Below are 9,833 nucleotides of genomic sequence, written 5' to 3' on the forward strand. Positions count from 1 at the left end.
AAAATAAAAATGAAGGCTGGAAACCATTTGAAGGACAATAGGATATGAGGAAATATAAAGTATGACGGAACTATACAAACATAAAACCAAGCACAGATGAGCACTGAGATGATAGCAAGACAGATGACAGTGGGTCTCTGGCTCCAACAAAGTGACCCTTTGCCTGAGAGGCTGGAACACTCCCCAGTTCAGCAACTGCTGTCACTGATACTTGGTGACAGAATCTGGCTCAGTGAATATTTTTAGTTTCTCCTTCACAAATTCCTTCCTGTCTTGTATCTTTGTGACTTATATATATAAATAAATAAATATATATATATATGCATATGACCCTTTTTTGTGTGAGAGATGCCTTTTTTTATCACTAATCTGGCATTTTCTTTGATGCAACTTAACATGCAGCAGAGTACAAACAAAAGATGACATTTAGAATAAAAAAAGACCAAAAGGAGTGGTAAGGGGAGAACACCGTGGAGGAGAAACTAAAAAAAAGTTCAAAGCATATTAAATTCTCCTGAAATGGAGGATATGGTTGAAGTAGGTTCAATAAAATAACACAATTTTTCTTTAAAAAGGAGACAGGGCTGATGAAAAGAAAGATGAATTAAGGTAACTCTGAGTACTGCAGGACCAGAAGCACCAGATTGCAAATGAGAAATCCTGTGCTATAGAGATTTGAGAAAACATTGTGCTCTTGGAAAGACTGAAATATTTGAGACATGGCCACTGTATAACAGAAACCAAGAGGAAATCTTTCCAGGTATTTATAATGTTTGGAAGTACTGTTGATCATGTAATTTACAAAATCAAATCTGAGATCAGAATACTGTAGAGACCTCGAGACTCTCAGAAAAGGGTTGCTGGAAGAACACAGCTTTAGCAGTTCTGCTTTGGCTGCAGAACAGAGCTAGATCTGATTACAGGTTTTGAAAATGAAACTAGCTGATGCTACAGAACCTCATCACAAAATGAAGAAGCAGAACAGGTCTGAATAGTCAGAGGTGAAGTCTAAAAACTGCAATCAACCAGTGAAGTTTCATGAAGCAATGGAAGAAACTGATTGGAAGAAAATGCACAGTTAAATTCACAAGAATAAAAACATCTTGTAAAAGCTTCCCATGAGTGACTACAGTTGTCCTTAAAAGAAATACTCTATATGGGAGGTTCTTTGTGGAACTGTCCAAATGGCAGCTGTGTTTCAGGGGGGATTTGTCTCCTCTGACTAGAGCAGTTTGCAATCGAGGTCTCTCCTCCTGCCTGGGCAGGAATCCCAGCACTATTAACAGAGTCAGTGTAGCCAGAACAGCTCAAGGTGTGACTCAAGTGAGTGGATATAGGTCCAACATCAGAATAAGAACTGCTCCATAGTCCATATTAACTATATTGACTATATTGACTAGCGCACTGCTGTTGTCATTGAATCCTTGGAAGACACCTTCCTTTTGTCAGGAAAATCCAGCCCCAGCACCTGAAATTCAACGAGTATGAGCTGGACATAGTTCTGCAAGCCAAGTTTCAGTAACATTTTTTTCAGTTAAATAACTATTCGGCATGAGTAGGTAAAAACTCATGTCATGCAGTGAACAAAATATTCTTACTGTGAGTAAAATGTAAATCAGATGTAAAGGAAACAAATGTGAAAGAACAAAAGTCGGCCTTACCTCCCATTGGGAGAGCTGAAACTATGGAAGAACAGCAGCTCATGAAGATAAAATGAAAGAGATGTGCACAGAAAAGCTGAAATACACAAAAAATACAACAAAATAAGAACAGAATTTCTAGTAAATAGACCAGGCCAGAAAGAACCTGCCAAGATGATAAAAGGTGAGTGCTGTTAACAACAAAACAAGCCTTGAAACAGATACCAGCCCATATCTAAATATAGTCAAGGGAATTTTAGATCAACAAGTTAAGATATGGCTTGGATTGGCTTATGATGCTGGGAAAATTACAGGCTAAAAATAGATTACTTTTCTTGTTGTTCTGCTGTAATACCATTAAAGAACATCACTGGTAATCTTATGTCTAGTCCATAAAGACTGACACACGTACTACACCAGCTGTGGTAATTACAGAAAATGGCCCATGATTTGATTAAGATGTTAAATGGCTTGCAAAAATAGTATCACTTAAAGCACTTCATGGCCAAGGTATCCACAACATAATGATTTTATGGAAAATGTCATCCAGATTGCAACAAGGGTGCCTAGTAAAATCTCAAGGGTGAAATGCAGTGTTATTTCACCCTACTCTGAAAAAAGACTGTCAGTTGCTGAAAGTTTAATGGGAGTTGCTTAAAATTCATTATATAGTTGGTATTAAATACAAACATACTGCAAATTCTTACTAGCCCCATTGGAAAAAAAAAGGGGGGGGGAAGGGGGGAATGAATGCATGTGAGGAAAGGTATGAAAAAAGCCACATAAAAGGCCACATAAATAAAACCCTCTCAGCCACAGGCCCCTGTATATCTCACATAATGCAAACCACAGGTGAAGCCCTTCCAGATATTCCACATGAAGCTCATTCCTATTTGTTCAAGCAATTACTGAACAAACAAAGGCAATTCTCAGGAGGAACTCAGGTCATCTTCTGCTTCTTCCAGAACAGAGAAAGCACCTTTGTCTCCTACAGTTTGAAAAAGAGCAGGTTTTTGTGCAACTGGACAGCAGCAGTGAAGATAACTGTGTGAAGAAAAGCAGATGCTGAAGTCTACCAGATCCTGAAGAGATCTGTGAAACAGAGAAGCCAGCTGTGAGACAGGGAATTTATTTGTGTTGTACTGTATATGATTTCCTTCTAGATGATTCAAATGAGAGGGTTGTTTGAAAGATCAAAGATCCTGGCTTAAGTCAAATGTAGCTAGCAACTGCCAGTGAGAGGAAAGTAGGATATTGAGATTACTGTGTTTCCCTCACAAATTCTTTCCTTCTTAATACTATTTTAAACTAATCCTGGCAATAAACATGATTTTAAAATGTCATTTTTAATGCTATGCGAAAGTCACAGGCTACCATTGTTATTATGAGGTTCGGGGGCTTCCTAAGCAAGAAGGCTGTGAAAAGGTGTGAAAAGGAAGAAAAGAAGCTTCCAGAAAAGTAGCTGTTCATCTTGAAAAGTAGCATCTTCAATCTTTTTTGAGACATTGAATATCACAGGATCAGTAAAAGAAACCTGAAGGTCCCAAATATGGCACCATCATTTCAGGCTGGAAAACTCATCATGGTACATACATGGCATGGACCATACAGTGAGTGAGTCCCTGAAAAGAGGCTTGCAATTAAAAATTGTTCTCTGTTCAAAACTGCACTGAATGGGCAAGATGATTCTGGCAAGATGATGCTGGTTCAGAGAATAATAAGCCCTTTTGCTTTTCTGGTGTTGTCTGCCAGGGAAAAGCAAATCTCAGGCTTTGGCTTTGGAGTTGTTTTGTATTAGTCTGGATGTTTTTGTATTTGTATTTGACTGGATGTTTCAAAGAAAATGGCCTCATATTAGGATTCACTGCCATGAAGGAAACAAAAATCCTACAGAGCACAGCTAGACCTGGAAATCATTAATTGCAGATAAAAAAAATAGTTTTGAAATGAGAACAACTGCTTTTCCTGTCAGGAACAGATTGCAAAACTTATTAAGCTGTAACCACTCTGTTTCTACAGCTTGAGCATGCACGGGCTTTGGCTGTGTATCTCACAGTGTGTGAGGATATCTGGTGCTGATGGCAGGCAGGCTAATGACCCAGTGCTTGTTCAGCCACACTGATGCTTTGCACTAACCCAGAAGAGGATCCTGTGCCACTGGTACCAATGACCCCCAAAAAAACTTCCAGCCTCCAGAGCTACCAGATGGAAACCCTGGACAGGCATCAGGCCCTATACTTGGAGCAAAGCAGAGGCTCCAATCTACCAACAGAGCTGTCTGCAGAGGCTGTGTTCAACAGCTTTTTTCCTCTTTCTTATTTCCTCTGACCTAGACTAATTGCTTCTTTCATCTGCATGGAGATATCCTGACTCCAGAGAATGTCAATTAGTGGATTTGTTGATTTTTCCCCCCTCCTCATCACTGAGGAATGTAGCCTAAAGGAGTGGTTCTTCTCTTCTCACCCCATGTGTTGGATCTAGTTATCAAGTGACCTCAGGACGTGTTAGATCAGCTTATTGATCTGATAGGAACCTAATTATTTGAGAGGGTTTGTGATTTATGTTCTATCAGATCAGCAAACCCATGTAATTCACCATGGACTGCAAGGCAAAGGCAAAAAAAATTCATGTTTAGGGATGGGGTAAAAAGGAACCCACCCTTCAGAAGGAGCTCCCTGGTGAGAATGTGTAATATAAAACTGCACCTCCAGCAACAGTCTTTCCTCAGTTTTCAAGGGTTCTATTGTCTCACTATTTAAACAACATAAGAGATGTAAAGTCACAGACTCCATGAAATAACCTCATTCAATTTGATTCATGTTGACAGAACACACAGAATCAATCGTGATGAACACAGCTCTGTGGAGAGGTTTCAGGTGAAATGTCTGCACTGGGATCGGGCAGCCATGGCTGTAGGGACAGACTGGGGTTAGGAACTGATGCCTTGTGCAGGCTGCCCTAGAACAGAGGCTGGATGGAGTTACGGAATAAAGCAGGGATTTATTCAAAGGATCTCCTCCATGGATCCACCTTGGGCAGCACAAGAGCCCAGCCAGGGCTGCACCCAAGATGAACCAAAATGGCCCCAAAATGCACGAGTGTTCCCGGGGTCTCTCACTTTGATCAGTTCTGCTCCATTTGCATCTTGCAGTTCTTTGTCCCATTCCAGCTTTAGCCCCTGCAGTCCCACCCTGCTTGTTTTTCTCTCTTCACTGTTGTTCATGCTTTTTGGGCCTGAAGCTTGTAACAATTGTCCTTGGTTCTCAAGCTGGAAAAGAATTGTTTTGTCTAACTAAGCTGTAAAGAGAACCTACTGACATTAAATATGAAGCTCAGAGCTACACACCAAGGCAGCACAAAATCTGAAAAATACGAGATCTAAAACTTAAGGCATCATTTCCCCCTTTTAGAGGCTTGGCAAGGCCTTTACCTTGTTGAGTCCCTATTCTAAACATCTACTAATAATAGGCATTTAATAACAGATAAGTATCTAACAATTGTAAGTAACTAACAATAGTAAACATCTAACAACAGTAAGTATCTAACAACAGATAAATATCTAATAGTAAATAAACAGCTACCAATAGATAATTGGAGAGCAGTGCCATGGAAAGGGACTTGGGGGTGCTGGTGGAGGGCAAGCTGGACATGAGACAGCAGTGCCCTGGCAGCCAGGAGGGACATCCCTGACCTGGGGGCACCAGGCACAGCATCACCAGGCAAGGGAGGGGACTGTCACCTCTTTTGGGGCTGGGGCAGCCTCACCTTGAGTGCTGGGGAGAGTTCTGGGTGTCACAATGTAAAAAAGACATTGAGCTGGTAGAGAGTGTCCAAAGGAGGGCATGAGGAGGGTGAAGGGCATCCAGGGGAAGCCGTGTGAGGAGCAGCTGAGAGTACTGGGTCTGTTCAGCCTGGAGAAGAGGAGACTGAGGGGAGATCTCACTGCAGTCACAACAACTTCATGAGGAAGAGGAGGGGCAGGCACTGATCTCTTCAATCCCATGACCAGTGGCAGGATCCAAGGGAGTAGCCTGCAGTTGCATCAGAGGAGGGTTAGGTTGGGTATCAGGAACAGGTGTTCCACCCACAGGGTGGCTGGGCATTGGAACAGGCTCCCCAGAGAAGTGGTCATGGCACCAAGCCTGAAGTAGCTTAAGAAAGGTTTGGAAAAGTCCCTCAGGCACTCTGCGCAAGGTCAGGAGTTGGACTTTGATGACCCTTGTGGGTTTTTTCCAGCTCAGGATGTTCTGTGAGTCTCTGACTGCAGTCCACTCCCTGCTTCAGAGGCTTTGTGAGATGCTATGCTTAGAGTCCAGCCCTTTTTTTACTGGCTCATCATGTTTGCTGTCACCTCATACCTGTTGGGAGAGGTGTGGATGCTACCAATAGATAATTGGAGAGCAGTGCCATGGAAAGGGACTTGGGGGTGCTGGTGGAGGGCAAGCTGGACATGAGACAGCAGTGCCCTGGCAGCCAGGAGGGACATCCCTGACCTGGGGGCACCAGGCACAGCATCACCAGGCAAGGGAGGGGACTGTCACCTCTTTTGGGGCTGGGGCAGCCTCACCTTGAGTGCTGGGGAGAGTTCTGGGTGTCACAATGTAAAAAAGACATTGAGCTGGTAGAGAGTGTCCAAAGGAGGGCATGAGGAGGGTGAAGGGCATCCAGGGGAAGCCGTGTGAGGAGCAGCTGAGAGTACTGGGTCTGTTCAGCCTGGAGAAGAGGAGACTGAGGGGAGATCTCACTGCAGTCACAACAACTTCATGAGGAAGAGGAGGGGCAGGCACTGATCTCTTCAATCCCATGACCAGTGGCAGGATCCAAGGGAGTAGCCTGCAGTTGCATCAGAGGAGGGTTAGGTTGGGTATCAGGAACAGGTGTTCCACCCACAGGGTGGCTGGGCATTGGAACAGGCTCCCCAGAGAAGTGGTCATGGCACCAAGCCTGAAGTAGCTTAAGAAAGGTTTGGAAAAGTCCCTCAGGCACTCTGCGCAAGGTCAGGAGTTGGACTTTGATGACCCTTGTGGGTTTTTTCCAGCTCAGGATGTTCTGTGAGTCTCTGACTGCAGTCCACTCCCTGCTTCAGAGGCTTTGTGAGATGCTATGCTTAGAGTCCAGCCCTTTTTTTACTGGCTCATCATGTTTGCTGTCACCTCATACCTGTTGGGAGAGGTGTGGATGGAATTCCCTGAGTCTTATTCAATGACTGTTCTCTCAATGCTGTTTTTAATTAATCTCATTTAAAGGGACTCATTGTTTTATGGGCAGGGTTCCTTTGCCCCAGGAATTTTAAGTATTTTGATTATGAATACATTATTGAGCCAAAATTATTGTCTTAAAACATCAATAGTCTTACTTCTCCCTTAGTACTCCCTGGCCCTGAGGGAGTTGCTAGGAAAGGTTCTGTCATGTGAAGGTGAAAGAGGAAGGGAAGAAGCTTGGGTCAGTATGGAGAAACTGAATGTTTCCCATGAAAAATCTCAGTAGAGCTGGGTTTTTACTTCATCCCAAGCTCCCAGTGGTGGAGGGCCAATGTCCTGATGGGAGGGCTCTGTCTCCCAGATTAACATCCTCCTCCACATCCTCTTCCCATCAGAGACAGGAGCAGCAGATAAATAAGGCCATACATGCAGAGAGCAGCTGTGCCAATGGTGGTCACCACTCCAACAGTCTGCCTTCAACTCTTCTGGGGAAAAAAAAAATAAAGAATCATTGTCCAGATGGGAGCACTGTGATGGATTTCTCTGAGCTTTATAAATCAGGCTGACCAGTTTCACATTTGGAATCATTAGTTCATTTTTATAGTAAAAAAGAATGATGTGAAAGGTACGTTATGCAGTGTCTTGAATTATGCATGCAATTTTTTTATGATGATATAAACTCCTTTCAAAGAAGAGTTTTACTCCCCTTAGTGATAAACCTTTTTTTTCTAAATGTTGTTCCTGAGTCCCTCTTTTAAGAGCATTCATGCACTTACCTGACTGTAGAAAATATGAACCATTACTGAACCTTGCAAAACACTCCATGTGTGATTTGTTTTGATCAAACTTTTACACCAACTTTGAAACAAAAGTTTTAATGTGGAACACAGAGCAGCCTTCAGAAAGAAAAAAACTGCCAGCACCAGCCTGCACAAATGATGCAGATGTGGTTTCCCTCATACCCTTTGTTTCAAAAAATGGTAACTTTGGGCTCCCAGAAATCACTGGGAGTTCAGGGTGCATAGCACCTGCCAGGGTAAGCATCTGCAAATACATTTTATTTGATGGCTACTTAACATAAAGCACCTGAGTCCTGAACCAAATGTCCCTGAGTGAAGTAGAACCAAGGTTTTCCATCACTCCCTGGGTGAGCTTCTTGTTCATGGGCCCAGCAAGTCATGCCACCACCCTAGAGCCCAATAATTATATTTGTAAAATAATGTGAGGGGGAGGAGGAGCACCTTCAGCATCCTCATAGAATAGTCTCAGCTTCAGAACAGTTTCAGAACAGCTCGGAGCAAAAAGCATTTTCCTGGGAATAGTGGCATGGTTTTGAACACCCTTCATCCTTGAGGCTGAACATGTTCCCTGTAGTGCTCGTGGTGATGTCTGCCAGCCAGCCTGTTTGCTGTGAGTTATTCAGAAACAAAACTTGTAAGTCTTTCTTAGGTGTGGCCTGACCACACCAGCCTCTGTGGCATTTGGGGAAATAATGGCTTGCCTGAAAATTCAGCCAGGTTTGGGGATATTTTAAGTACCATGATGCTGGTTTTACCAAGATGACAGCAATTCTAAGCACAAGCAGAACAGAAAAAGGCTGCAAAGCAAGGGACTGGCAGAACTTAGTTGCCTAAGGAAGCCATTTGGCAAAGCACATGCTGGGACTGGGCAGGATTTATGCACCTAAGTTCTACCTAAATACCTAATTTATGGATCTAGGCCAATATAAGTCTAGCTGTGCTGCATGCACTTCTCTGCTAGGGAAAAAAATATTCTGGATGGTGGAAAGTATCCAGTGTTCAGGGGATTAAGAGCACTTGCTCTGTGCTTTACTTAGGCTGCACGGGGAAATATTAGGACATGACCACTCCCACCTCAGAAGCCCAAAATGCACTCGATTTCCCCCTTGCTGTTGCCAGGCTGCTTTCCACAGCCCCTCACAGGAAGGGCCATTACTCACTTGACTCATCATTGAAGGGCTCCTGCTCTTAGGAGAGAAGGGAACTGTTTACAGAATGACTTGTGTTTCCCCCAGAGTGTTGTTCCTATGCTAGTCCATAAATCCCAGGTGCTGTCAGTGCTGAGTGGAAATGAAAGGTATTGCTGGACAGGGAGGAATTCTTATCTTGCATCCAGTTACTTAAAGATAACTCCAGATCTTCTCACACTCATTGCTCTTCGTGTCTGGAATCTCTTGTGTGGGACAACAGGGATTTAAAGTTTTGACCACATGGCACGATGGGGACCAAACCACAAAACAGCTCGTCTGTCCAATTTTATTTTTCCTGAGGTGTTCAGAGTGGGAGAGGGGACAAAGCTGCCGGTCAGCTGTGAATTACAAATGTTTTGTGGACAGGGGAATGCTGCAAGACTTCCCAGCTCCAGTGCTTATTCAGAAAGTGGTTTTGCAAGGCAAGGCTCTCTTAGAAATACCACGGCCACGGCACAGCTTTAGAAATTTACATTTGTCATGTGGAACTTACATCGAAGGGCTGGATGGCTGTGCATAAATGGACACGCAATCGGATTACTCACGTGAATTAAACTATACACACTGGCACAGAGAGTCATTTCTGCAGCCGGGGATTCTACCTGGATTGCTGCCACCTCCCTGGAACACTGACACACGCACCCATGCCACATCTCAGACCTATGGAATAGGGGCACAAGGCACAGACAGCCCGGTTTGCATGAAGGGGAAAACATGTCTTCCCTTTATACTTTAAGGACTAAGATAAGAAATTACAAAGAAATTACAAATTTTCTTTACATAAGCAATTCCAAAAACGCCCGAAGCGGAGGGTGTGAGAAGAGCGCGTTCACCCAGGGAGGAAATAGGACAAAACTTTCAATTTCCTTTGTCGTTACGGGCGCGATCAGGGGCTGCCAGCGGCGGAGCCGAGCGTTTGGGAGTTCGCAGCGCTGCGGGGCGGCGCGGTGCGAACGAGCGGGGCCGGGGCCAACGATCGCGGGGCCGGGCCGAGCGATCTCG

The sequence above is a fragment of the Geospiza fortis genome, unplaced genomic scaffold, assembly GCF_000277835.1.
Source record: "Geospiza fortis unplaced genomic scaffold, GeoFor_1.0 scaffold13, whole genome shotgun sequence".
NCBI lineage: Eukaryota > Metazoa > Chordata > Aves > Passeriformes > Thraupidae > Geospiza > Geospiza fortis.